We start from the raw sequence: 14,014 nt of genomic DNA on the forward strand, positions 1-14,014 counted from the left end.
CTATCTTCCCGCCTGTCCTAATGCCAGACATTATCATTGTGTGATGGCCTCGAGGTCTATATCCTCATTGCTTTAGGGGGCAGGTGTGAGATAGGTCTCTGGGTCGCTCTCGGAAAGACTGCTACACCCAAACACATGCATGTGCATGCATACACACACGTGAGCACACACAAACACAGCGTCCTTTCAAACTGCGTTCCTGCGCTCTAGCTGCCATGTACCACAGTCACCAAGTACCACAGTCACTACGGAGCTTAAGTAACAGAATTTCATTTTCTGACACACATTTTTTAAAAGATTTTATTCATTTATTTTAGAGGCAGAGAGCAGGGGCTGAGAGAGAGGGAGAAGCAGACTCCCCGCTGAGCAGGGAGCCTGACACGGGGCTCGATCCCAGGACCCCATGATCACGACCTGAGCTGAAGGCAGACGCGTCACCATCCGAGTCACCCAGGGGCCTCCTGACACACATTTTTTCCATCACCTGTGCACGTACCTATGTGCAAATGTCCTCTTCTCACCAGGACACCATGCATAGGACCCCCTTTTATATTAATTACCTCCGTAAACACCCCCGTCTGCAAATAACAGTCCATATTCTGAGGTGCTGGGGGCCAGAGCTCCAACACATGAATTTTGGGGGCACACAATTCAGCCATAATTCATCACACAGGAAGGGCCTAGTCACTGGTCCCATTGCCAACACTCATTTTTGCCTGCTTTTGAGCAAATCTAAGCACTAATGAAACTGCCCCGGAAGCTGAGCTTCCATCGTCTGCTCTCACAGCTCCAGGTATCTCAAATCTTTGCTCTTGCAAATGGACCCCCTCCTGCTGAGGGGACAGGGAGGCACTTAGAGAAAAGAGCTAGTCTGAGCAAGAAATAAAAAACAGATAAACCTGCATTCCTCATAATAGCTTTGCAAAAGACCTGAAACGGTTTCAATTATACGGTCGTGCCTGTTCCTTATTTGTACTTGAGTTATGCTCTGATGTCAGATTCTAGTAAAGCAAAGCAATTAGCTGGAAAGGGCTTAGCAGAAAGCACAGAACAGAGGCAGATATAAAGAGTGAGAACTCACTCTCCAGTATTCAAATGCAAACTCCAACTGCAACTATCAATAGTTTGCATCTTTGTCAACAATAGTCAGAGCTGCTTCATTTTACATTTTACGTGTGGGTTGTAGACTCTTGTGTCACCAGGTTGGCTTTGTTCATGAGGCTACTGACCCAGCAGGGACGGGCTGTTTCCTGCCAGGTAGAACCAAATTGTCCTTATTCCACATATAGGCACACCCTGGGCCCTGTAGCAAGGCCTGCTGTGTGCTGAAAGGGAGATTCCAGGGTTAGCGGTTGGACTGTGGGCAAGGACTCCAGCCAGCACTCGCAGGTTTCTGACGCTCAAGCCTTGCTACTTCAGAAGACGGCTCTGGCCAGCTGTTCAAATCAGAAACAAGTGAAGGTCGCTTCAGACACCAAACCTATCCCCGGCTATCAAAATACCCTTGACCTCCACGTCTGTCACAACACACTGATTTTCTTTCTTCCTTAAGGTTAAATTAAGACTTCGCGCAGGATAAGGTCAGGCCTCTATGAGATGCGCAGTGGAGCTGTGTCTCCAAAGGTAGCAGCCTTCTCCGTTAGGGAAACCAAGGAGTAGGGCTGACGGATGCTGAAAAGAGAGACTGTCTCATGAAATGCACCAACAAACAAGATCTTGGGTAAGGCGATGGTATTTTGAGGCAAGTGAGCAAAATGGAGGAGGTAGGCCATTGGAAATAACTTGGCGTCGAAATGAGTTAGAGTCACACATTCTGCCCACATTGGCTGAAAAAAGCACGTTACAACGGCATCTAAGCACAGGCAAGACTCCATGGATGACGCACAAGATGGCTCCAGGACGCCGGCAGGTGCATCTGTTTCCAGGTAACGTGCATACCTGGTGCAAGGTGCCCGGGCTCTTCTTAATTCGGCCCAGGTGGCACCCACCTGCATGCACTGGAATGTCAAGGCCACACGCTAACGAATATGGCCTTCATTCTTGGTCACGGCCTTTGCATCCCTGTCCCGTCTCTTGTTCTCCCCTAATTTCTCACCTCCGTGTTCATCTCCCTGCCTTCAGGTTTTCACAGAGCAGCACCTGGGCCAACAGAGACATTATTCCAAGTAGCATCAAGGAGGAGACCTTCCACGATCATTTCACCACCTCCCCTCAAGATCCACTTCCCAGCAATGGGAACGTAGGTAGAGAGCATCGCTCTCCAGAGTTCCAGGTGGGTCCCAGTTCCTGGTCACGAGTCACAGCCCCTGTTAGACCTCAGAGCTCTGAGGACCAGCCAATTCCATCACTGTCCTGGAATCAGCAGACTGGTTTTCAGAGCAGGAATCTCACCCAGCATCATCCTAATTGCACCAAGAAGGGACTTGGGAAAGGGGAAAGAAGAGAGAAGAAGCAAGACGGCAGGACTTGGAAATGCAGCTTTGGGGGAACCCTGGACTGTTTAGGGCACAGACAATAGGGAGCACAATGAAAAGGAAGGGATGATAGAAAAAAGAAAATCTGCCTGAATTAAAATCTCGACCTCCCACACAGGATCATGAACCTAACCTCTCTCTCCTACGTTATGCAATCACTTAATTTTCATCACCCAAAGCTGTGAATCAGCTAAACTTTTTTTTCTAAATTTGACACAAATAACATAAGCATTTCCAACTATTATTTCTATTCAAAGAAGTGATTAATTCTCCTTATGCAAAATCAGATTTTTTTTTTAAGATTTTACTTATTCATTCATGAGAGACAGAGAGAGAGAGACAGAGACACAGGAGGAGGGAGAAGCAGGCTCCATGCAGGGAGCCTGATGTGAGACTCGAACCCGGGACTCCAGGATCATGCCCTGGGCCGAAGGCAGATGCTAAACCACCGAGCCACCCAGGGATCCCATAATATCATATTTCTTGAACAAGAAAGCCAGGTTCATCATCCACACTAAATAATTCTGACTCGCTGTAGGCCCTCTTTGTCTCATGTTCCCTTAATTACTCTTATTTTAATTCCACATTAGAGCGCGGTACAACATTATGCTGTAAAACAAATGCTGTCAATAGGCTTTATTATCACCAAACAAGAAGTCAAGCAGAAGTGCATTGTGAAATCTCCGGCCTGCTTACATACAGCAGCAAAAAATTAAAAAAAAAAAAAAAGAAAGAAAAAGTGGCAACGCTTACTTCGTGCATATTTCTGGATGTTTGGGGAAAAGGGGTTTTATCCGCCCCAAACTATGTAGCTTGGGCTTCTTTCTATTGTGTCTGTTGTCAGATTTCGTCTGCTGAGTTTCTTATAATTGAAAAGAGGATTAGACTACATTTATAATTGTATCTATAAATATAATGGTTGAAAGTTTCTCTCTCCCCGTAGGGATAAGAGGAAGATTTGGAAGATATGCTCTGCATAAATTCGTATTTTCTCCTAAGATCAACTCTTTCCTCTTTCTGTCAAGCCTACCTTTTAATTTTTCCCCGTGGCCATGATCCTAAATTTGACTCAAGCCCTCAACCATGTTAAACACTGAAATGACAGCTGAGCTTAATATTACTGGAATTTAACAAGTCGAAATAGGCCTACTCCAAAAGGATGACATTTCTGCATATTGGCTCCGGATAGTCCTGAGTGCCATTTATTATTAATTGCTAGGGATATCAGGAGTGTTTGTGAATGCCCAAGATGTTTTTAGTACAGTTCTCTATTGCTCCGACAAAACTAGGAACCGTGTACTACTCTGAAAACCGACATCCTACCCTCCCGAGGTTTCCGACTTAATGAAGTTTGTCAGAGCCATATATTAAGCTGGCAAGGGTCCAACCACTTCCGACCTCATAATATCAGGAGTTTTGATAACCTCCCAGGAAAAGATGCTTCCAAATAGGACTTCTAGTGGGGTTGTGATCTCTGGGACCAGCCAGAGTTTTGGCAATGGCCATTTATACCCTCCCGTGATTAGCAGAGAGGCTTGCTCATCCTTGTCACTCACGGACTGGCCGGTGGAAGCTCTGTCATCTTCTGATGTCACCATGCCAACACGAGGTGTCAGGCTTTCTAGCAGCGGGGAATACACAACTGGAGAGGCAAGTCAAGGTGGCACCTCAACTCAGAAGTGACACACATCCCTTCTAGTTACGCCGCACGGTGCAAAGTCATCTGACCACGTCGGCCTTCAGGGGCGTGGCCTTTCCTCCGTGTTCCCGGAAGCAGAGGAGGACCAGCTGCAGGAGTGTAAAATGCATCCCACAAGCGCATGGAGTACAGAGCATGCTCGACCCACGATGCCAAGCAAAACCCAAGTCCCCCGACGTTCTCCAGGCCATCTTAAAGAACACCCAAGCGTTTCTCGGAGTTAATTCAATGCACTGGTTGAGCCATATTATGAACAAGCAAAATTGCCATGACTGAATAGTGCCTATTTCCGACCCCTCTACATATTAATATTTATGGCATGGCACAAACAGGTCTGAAATAACATGTATTAAGTAAATGACTCTGACCATGTCTGCATCTGGGGCAGGCAGGGGGTACATCAGGCTCTGTGTGGGACAATAGCGGACTTTATAAGGGAGACACCAGAAGTTGAGGCTAATTGTGTCTCTTTGAGGCATTGGGGATTTACTTGTATTTATCTTGTGAAAAGCATAGTGTACAACTATAGGGAAGTTAGAGGAGAGAGGAGGGAACGCTAGAAGCATGTTGATGTCTTATTCTGCTACAGTTTTGCTTCCCTCTCCTTCTGATTTTGTAGCTTACAACTGACCTGCAGAGCTCATGCAATCTGCTTTGTTTCACATGGAAAACCGCGTCCCAGCAGGATGTGTGTCCTGCCCAGGTAGGTGCCCACCAGCTAGGAGGGTGGCTGAAAATTACTCCTATGGAATATACGCATACACAAGATCCCTCCGGCGGGGGGTGGGGGGGGGTGGGGGGGGTGGGGAAGGGAGCCCTGCTGGACACAGGTCACAAGATCCATTTCCAAAAAATTAGTGTTCAACGTCATACAATCTTCTTTCAAAAGGGCAGCACCGGGATCCCTGGGTGGCGCTGCGGTTTGGCGCCTGCCTTTGGCCCAGGGCGTGATCCTGGAGACCCGGGATCGAATCCCATGTCGGGCTCCCGGTGCATGGAGCCTGCTTCTCCCTCTGCCTGTGTCTCTGGCTCTCTCTCTCTTTCTCTCTGTATGACTATCATAAATAAATAAAAAATTAAAAAAAAAAAAAAAAGGGCAGCACCAAATGTTTCCAGAACTTTTCAAATTCTAATAGCAATTACATTCCTTTACTAACACCATTAATCTCAGCATGGTTACCAAAAAATAAAAAATAAACTAGTAACGGGTTTTATTTATTTTTTTTTACTAGCAAAGGATGGTAAGCAAAATTTGGTTTTCCTATACTCTAAATGTTAGTGTTTTGAGATGAAAGTATTCACATTCAGATGCTCAGTGGTTGAGCAGCTGCCTTTGACTCAGGTCGTGGTCCTGGGTCCTGGGATTGAGTCCCATGTCTGGCTTCTCATGGGGCGTCTGCTTCTCCCTCTGCCTGTGTCTCTGCCTCTCTCTCTCTCTGTGTCTCTCATGAGTAAATAAAATATTTTTAAAAAGAAAATATTCACATTCAAACACTTTGCACGGATCATGAGAATGTGAGCCGACAATGCCAATGAGATCGTCTAAGTTAATCCTGCAGGTATTTATAATCCTTTGGTCCAGAAGGCCAACATCATTCCGTTTTGCCTTCTGATGTGGAGTGTCCACGGTGGTGTTCTGGGTTGATGAATTATAAGTTTACAGTGTGCAGCACAGATGCCCAAAAATGTATACATTCACAGCCTTATTTTTATTTTATTTTATTTTTTTTTATGATAGTCACAGAGAGAGAGAGAGAGGCAGAGACATAGGCAGAGGGAGAAGCAGGCTCAATGCACCGGGAGCCGGACGTGGGATTCAATCCCGGGTCTCCAGGATCGCGCCCTGGGCCAAAGGCGGGCGCCAAACCGCTGCGCCACCCAGGGATCCCCCCATTCACAGCCTTATTATGCAAGTTTTCCGCATACGTAAAGGCATGTGGCTGTGGTTACCAAGTAGGCGCCTCTGCAGATATTAGAGAGAAACAATAAAAAAATATATATATGTTCAAGGAAAAAAGGAAGCCACTACATCCACTTTAATTGTCCATATTTGGGAATGATTACACACAGATGGAAATGGGCATAAGAGTCTAATTACATCTTCCAGCCTCTGCCTTCCTGAGCTTGTAGATTAATGTTCACACTTGGCACATGTCCATGTTTTTTACTTAATTCATATACAACGTCATTTTATTTAGGAAGTGGCAAGAGAGGGACACCTGGGTGACTCAGTGGTTGAGCGTCTGCCTTCTGCTCGGGGCGAGACCCTGGAGTCCCAGGATCGAGTCCCACACCGGGCTCCCTGTGAGGAGCCTGCTTCTCCCTCTGCCTGTGTCTCTGCCTCTCATGAATAAATAAATAAAATCTTAAAAAAAAAAAAAGAAGTAGCAAGAGGAATCAAAACTCCTTGGGCCACACATAAAGGACAAACACACCTGACAGGTTCGATATCACACACTCACAGACCTGGCATGTTTTCCAACACCTCTCAGCTCACGCATGTCTTGGTAATGACGGAGTCCACCCTGCATTTCCATGACCAGACCAATGCTTCCTCATGCCCCGGCGCAGAGGACACTTCTAAAATCACACGGATTCTTATCATGTGGTTTCTAGCACCTCTCATTCTGCAAAAGCTGGAGCCATGCCTATAGTTCGGGCAAGGAGAAAAATACTTATAAGGAACACTTCCTACTTTAGCTTTCTTGGGATAGTATTGTTTGAGACACCGGGCAACTGTTGAAATATTTCTCCAACTACCCATCTCTTTTTGGACCATATGCTTACGACTTTCAATCATGCTTTTTTTGTTGTTATTCACATGCATTTTTGAGTGTCTATGTTTCCTGATTGACCTGACTGCAAAATATCCTCTTTTATATGCATTTCTCGGTATATATGATCAAGGACTGATCTTTCTGCGGAAGCTTTTCAATGGAACGTTGGATGCACAGGTTCCTGCCTATATTTGCGAGGCAGCAGCTCTCAGGAGGTTAGCCTGCTGCATGAAATGATGCAATGTAGTCAGTGGCGTGGATGAAAACTACTTTTCCTAACATCCTTCCTCTTTCTCATCAGGAAACAAAGCATGAAATATCAATTATTCCTCTAATATTTATATCCCAGATGTTGACGTATGTGTGTATATATAGGTGTGTGGACACCTGCACACAGAGAGAATCGACTATTTTATAGGAATTCTATTTTATAGAATATTTTATATTCTTTTCTTCCTGAATTCATGATACTACCAGGACTCCATTCTACATAAACCAACATATCCCTCATTACGCCATAAATATGTCGGAATGGCTGGCATTTGCTAAGCACGGTTCTAGCCACTGGGAATAAAAAACGAAGCCCCGCCCTTACATATTATTTATTTGATCTTCTGGCCAAGGAAACAATCACGATCCATACAGGTAGAGACATACATGTAATGAAAGGAAGATGAAAGGAAGAGAGTGCCAAGCTGCAATTCGGGATCGGCACTTGATACCGATCGCCACCATATCCTGCCATTTTATATACTTTGGGAAAGCCTTGCCAAGGAGAGCATTTTTTTTTTTTTTTTTTTTAGGGAGAGCATTTTTGAGAAGAAAAGTGAACACCACGACAGAGCCACACAGCTTTCTACCCACACAGAGCCAACAGCGAGGACGACTGGCGTATCTGAAGGCTGTGTGGATGGGGAGGAGCTGCTCCAGGTTGTTCGGGGGAAAATACACATGGAAACCGGGATGATGGCCAATGGGAAAGGAATCTGAAAAAGGCGGACCAAGACTCTTGGAGTAGAGGCTCCCCCGCAAAGGAAACATAGGATGTCATTGCTCAAGGTCAGTTATCCAAGACTAAAAGGATGACCGTGAAACCAGCCCTGGAGCGTGGCAGGCAAGCTCTGCATGATGGACAAGCGCAGACAGGTGGTGGCAGTCAGCCTAGGCCCCCTCCGTTCCTAAAGGGGGGCTCTCCTACCAGGGGGACCCGGCTCCGTCCCGCCTCTGCAGTGCCCATTCTCCCCTGCTGTCTAAGTCCACACTGAAGCTTCTGGTAACGCTCCTAAGAACCATGGCTTACTTACCCTTGGTCCCTCAGGTGTGCTTTCACCCTTTCTCTGGTTTCTTACACCACTCCCTTGAAGGGGACGAAGAGCACATGCTCACCATGCACGGCCAATTGCACGGCCCCTCTGTCCCTAATGCCCTTTACTTGTGCTTCCGTCTCAGCAATATTGGCCCCCCCCTACACCATGCAGGTAACTCCTCCTTCATCACAGTCACATACCTCTGGGGCCTGCTGCACGAGCGTGCCATTGCTGCTGCAACCCTCTGGCCCCAGATCGGCAGCTGAAGACAACACCGAGTTATTCCCTCACAGCCAGGTCGTTCAGAAGTCGAGCCAGGCTCAACTGGTGCTTCTGCTCACGTCCTCATGGGCCAAAAGTAACCTGTGGGCCTCTAGGGACTTTCACCTGGAGACTCTGAGAAAGAGTCACTCCTAGGTTCATTCAGGTCATTGGCGGAATCCAGTTCCATGGGATTCTCGCACCGAGGTCTCAGCTTCCTCACTGGCTCACGCCCAGGGTTGTTCTCAGCTCTAGAAGCTGTCTGATTTCTCTCTTTCTTTCTTTCTTTCTTTCTTTCTTTCTTTCTTTCTTTCTTTCTTTCTTTCTTTCTTTCTTCTTTCTTTCTTCTTTTTTTTTTTTAGATTTTATTTATTTGAGAGAAAGAAATCTCAAACTTCTTTTGAAAGAGAAGAGAGAGAGAGATTAGGAGCATGAACAGGAAGGACAGAGGGAGAAGCAGGCCCCTCGCCGAGCAAGGAGCTCGATGTGGGACTCAGTCCCAGGACACTGAGATCATCACCTGAGCTGAAGGCAGATGCTTAACTGGCTGAGCCCCCCTGGCGCCCCAAAGCTGCCTGAATTCTTGATCACATCGTCACCTCCATCTTTACACCAGCAACAATGCATCGTGTCCTTCTCAGGCTTTAGCTCCCAGGACACATCTGTTCCTCTCAGTCAGGAAAATCACCTGCTTTGAACGGGTCATGTGATTCCACTGGGCGCCCCCCCAATAAATTAGCAAGATTTCTGCATTTAAGGTCAGACGATGAGTAACCTTCATTCTCTCCATAGAGTCCTCTTGCCATATGACCATTATGGGAGTTACACCAGGGGCTGAAGGTCATGGGGGCCAGAATTATGCCCAGCACACCCACTGAACATCTCCATCTGAGCATCTATGTTGTTCCTCAAGCTCAACAAGTCCCAAATGCCTTCTCGTTCAAAGTTATCTGTCCTCTGATTTTCTAAATATCTGCAATGGCATCGCTACTCACCATTTCTGCCCATTCTGGTTTCTCCCTCTACTACTAAATTTCTCAGTATCACACCTGTAAGATCCTGTGACAAGGTGCATGCCAAGCCTTTCCTTGTCCCAGCAAATACAGAAAATGAGCACATCTTTATGCCATACTGGTGTCAATACACATGGCGGCCAAGAACTCTAGCCACTCCTGGCTCTGCTCAACCATCCCATGGTGGAGTAGATAGGTATCTCAGCATCACTTCTTTTTTTTTTTTAATTTTTTTTAAAATTTATTTATTTATTATTTATTTATTTATTTATTTATTTATTTATTTATTTATTTACTTATTTAATTTATTTATTTCCAGCATCACTTCTTAAATTATAGTGTTCATGGCCTGCAGACCACACCACTTACACCACCTTGGAGCTCATTAGAAATGAAGAGTCTCACATCCATCCCTGATAGACGGGATCCAAATTCAACATGGTCCCCAGTTGCTAGTAAGCCAGAGCTATAGAAGGAGGCCTTATATCTGAGGTCTCAGCATTTCCTTCGTCATCTTTAGGGTGTTGAAATATAATGAATGAAGCATGTAGATTCCTTATCTCTCTGAGTTTCAACCTCTTATCTCCTTGAGATATGAGCATCCTTGCATCCCTGACCCTTTTAGTTAATCTTATCCTGAATTTCTCCCACACTGGTTTACTGTCCATCACAAACACCAACTTCAGATGATCCTTCCTGAAGGTTCTTTGAGCACCATTGATATAGCTCATTTAATTTTGCTGGATAATCACGCATGTCTGGAGAGTTTCTCACGCATGCTCTTTCCCTAGATATGCTTCATGAGGTCTGAATAGCTGTCTACTTTGTAGGAACAGCAAGTGCACATAAATCATGCCAAATGATGTATCTCTGTGTGGTCTTGTTTTCTTTTCTTTCCATAATTCATATTGTTATCAGCGTTCATACTCATGTTCACAGATGGATTACTGCCTGGTTAAAATAAATATCTGTGATTGCTATTTGTTATTAAATGTTCAAGGTGCAATGGAGTTTGATTTTTTCTTCATTTTTGTAAGGCAAGGGAGAGACTGAATTTTAATCTCGGTAATATATCTTCCAGTCTGCTACATCTGTAGGGAAACATGAATCTTAGACTTAAGTTGTTTATGGTGATAAATAGTATATCATTCAACAGGCACCATGTTCCTTGTACATTTAAAAAATGGCATTTAATTGCAAGTGTCTAAAATTATGATATAGGTTGGTTTCTGACAATGTCCTTCAGGTGATCAGGATTTTTAGACGATTCACATTTTTTTTTGACTTTTAGAAATTAGAATTATTTCAAATCTTAAATTTCTTAAATGATGCACATTCCTCTTTTTAATTTTTTTTAGTAAATGTACTGGGCATAAAGAAGCCCAACACGGGGCTTGAACTCATGATCCTGACATGAAGACCTGAGCTGAGATCAAGAGTAGGACACTTAACCACTCAGCTGGCCCAATGATACACATTCTCATAACTATTAACTAAATGTCACATTTAATGTAAGATACGTACCGCAATCCTATTATTAAAATGTATAATTGTGATATGATTTCTAAATATAGAAAGCAACTATAAAAGGACAAAACTGAATAAATACATGGACAGATTGCATTGTTATTCTAGACTTCCAAGCAGCTATGTTCCACATGATTGGGAATTATTACAATTCAGTCAACGTGATACATTTTATTGAGCATTATGAGAATAAAAAATAAGGAAGACACAGAGCCATCTTAAGACCTTATAATTGCCAAACACACTCATGAAAAGAGCAAGTACTCCTTTAGCACACCTGAGAGAAATCTCAGTAGACAGGAATGGCCAAGTGATGAATGGCTTTGTGCCTTAAAGTATAGCAGGATTTTGAACAAATGAAAGGCAGAGGGAATTTGGAAAGAAACCTCAGTAATGGGAATATGTGTGGTTGTCCCGAAGAAAGCCATGCTCTTCAAAGTCCTAATTATAATGCACCTACTGATCTGGTTTTAAGTCTAGATAACCAAAATGGTGGTGGTGGTAGGGAGAGGGAATGAAGGAAAGATCTGCCTTAAATCCATTTCCTTAATAACAGCCATTTAATTTTGCTGTTAAACTATAAAATGCTTATAAAGCAAATAAGGTGTGCATAATACATAATCCACTGACATACCTCTGAAACATTTAATTATGGAATAAAGTTTAATGAAAAGACATTCATTAAATTCCCATGGAGTATTTTCTGCTTTGCTGCACTCATGATTTAATACCTTGAAGTTCTGGGGGGAAAAATCACAGAAAATTCAAATTCTGAACTTTCAATGACAGAAGAAGTTTGGGAGGGAACAAATGATGTGTATTATCAATTTTCAAAGTTTGTTGCAAGAGGGGAACGTCCTCTCGGGGCCTTGAGAGATTCTTCCACAATTCACATGGCTTGCAAATGTATCACGTTCCTGATTTATTGCATCCTACAAACTGATGTCATTGGCCCATTTTCAGATCATGCACTATGATGACATGTGATTTACAGAGGCGTGGGAAGAGATCTGGCCCTAGTGAGTTGCAATGTAGAATGGTCTTATTCTGTTCCCATTCGGTTTAGACATGATTTGTTTCCTGGCCTACTGAATGAGTTTTATATCTATAGTTGCTAAGGCTTCTTGCCTTTTCACCTCTTTATATGGCTTTTTTGGGGGGCATCTGCCTAACAATGGCAGGATTGGTAGTTTTTGTATGTGTCTGCTTCTTTCACTAAATGGTAGCCTTTATGAGGCCTGCCTTAATTCATCACTCATTACCTTACCATGGCAGGTGTGTGTTGCTTGGAAAGGAGGTAGGAGGGGATCCCTGGATGGCTCAGCGGTTTAGTGTCTGCCTTCAGCCCAGGACGTGGTCCTGGGGATCAGGGATCAAGTCCCACATGGGGCTCCCTGCATGGGGCCTGCTTCTCCCTCTGCCTATGTCTCTCCCTGCCTCTCTCTCTGCATCTCTCATGAATAAATAAATAAAACCTTTAAAAAAAAAAAGAAAAAGGAAAGGAGGTAGGAGGAATTGCCAAAGAAAAGAAAAGAAAAAAAAGGCAAGAAAAGAGCGAATGTAATTGAGTCCAAACAGAAACAGATCAAAGGCATGTGAGTCAAGAAACACTACATAACGAATATTTCCAACCTCATCCCACACGTGGTTTCCAAATTCCCACCATGCTCAGTAATGGAGCGTCTATGAATTTTGGTTTTCAAGGTGGTTTCCATGTGTCACCTTACAGCCACACTGATGTGGACATTTCCTAGTTTGGGTATTTTCCTTCATTACCTTTGGGGTCAATGAGTCCTGCTCAGTGGCTTACAAATGGGACATTATTAAACGTTTGAACTAGAAGAAACTGCTGCTCACAATTTAGGCCAGAACCTAGGAACACACAAACCATACACACCTCTGAAGGACCGGAAGTGGGCTCAATAAAATCACTATGGCAGTTGGAAGAAGAACCTTCTACTCTGTCACAGTCTCCCCTTTACCTAGAAATATTTATTATCATATATGTTGTTCCCTGTTCCCTGGAGCCTGGAACTCAAAGTTGGAAAACCTGGGAGCCTGTAAACCTCCCCCCTCACACCGCTGATAGCTGAAGGTTGCAGGGAGAAACTCTTGATGCCTCTCGTCACAAAATCGATACTTTCAGAGAGTTCGGGAAGGCTCTGCAGCTGTGCGTGTGACTTCATTCTAAGCTAGTGTTGAAGAGAATTTTTACACTTGAGTAGCAACCCAGGAGCTATAAGAAAGACTTTACTAAAACAATGAACTTTATCACGCTGTGGCCGGTAGAACTAGTTTTCTCTCCTATTAGGCGAGCGCTTTATGTCTTGGTTTACGCCATTTTATTCAACGAAAACACACACATGCCTGACTTTTCCCAAGATCCTCCTTATAAAAATTTTTACTAGGAAGTGAAGGGTGCTGGAGGAGAGGCTACGTCTTGGCTCTACACGCTGTGTTCATCAGAACGACACCGACATTTTTGTTTTACTTAGTTTTTATTGCTTCTCTAAACTGTCTATCTGTCCTTCCATCCATTCTTTAATCCCTACTTTCACTGGACCAAAACTGGATCCCTCCATCTAAAGGCCTCTCCCAGGAGCCCCCTTGGGAGCAAATCTCTAGTCTCTGGCACACCAAAGGATTCAAAAAACATTGAATATTATGATTAAGAAATAGCACGCATTTGCTGCGCGAGCATACGAGTTCCGCGCTCTAAGGGGATGAGCTCTCCAACGAGTTTTATACCTTATAACTAAAAATAATCCTGTATCAAGGAGAGCTACCTTTGAAACTCACTTTTTACTCAGTATCCACTTTCAGAGCGAAAGGCCATCGATTCCTACCTAGCAATGTACAGCCCAAATTCTCTTCCCACAATGGACCCAAAGAGACATAAGCTTAAAACGTTTTCCCCTTATCGCTCAGTGTTTACCACGTTTTATTCTGGACAATG

This window comes from Canis lupus, chromosome X, assembly GCF_048164855.1.
Source record: "Canis lupus baileyi chromosome X, mCanLup2.hap1, whole genome shotgun sequence".
NCBI classification, from domain to species: domain Eukaryota; kingdom Metazoa; phylum Chordata; class Mammalia; order Carnivora; family Canidae; genus Canis; species Canis lupus.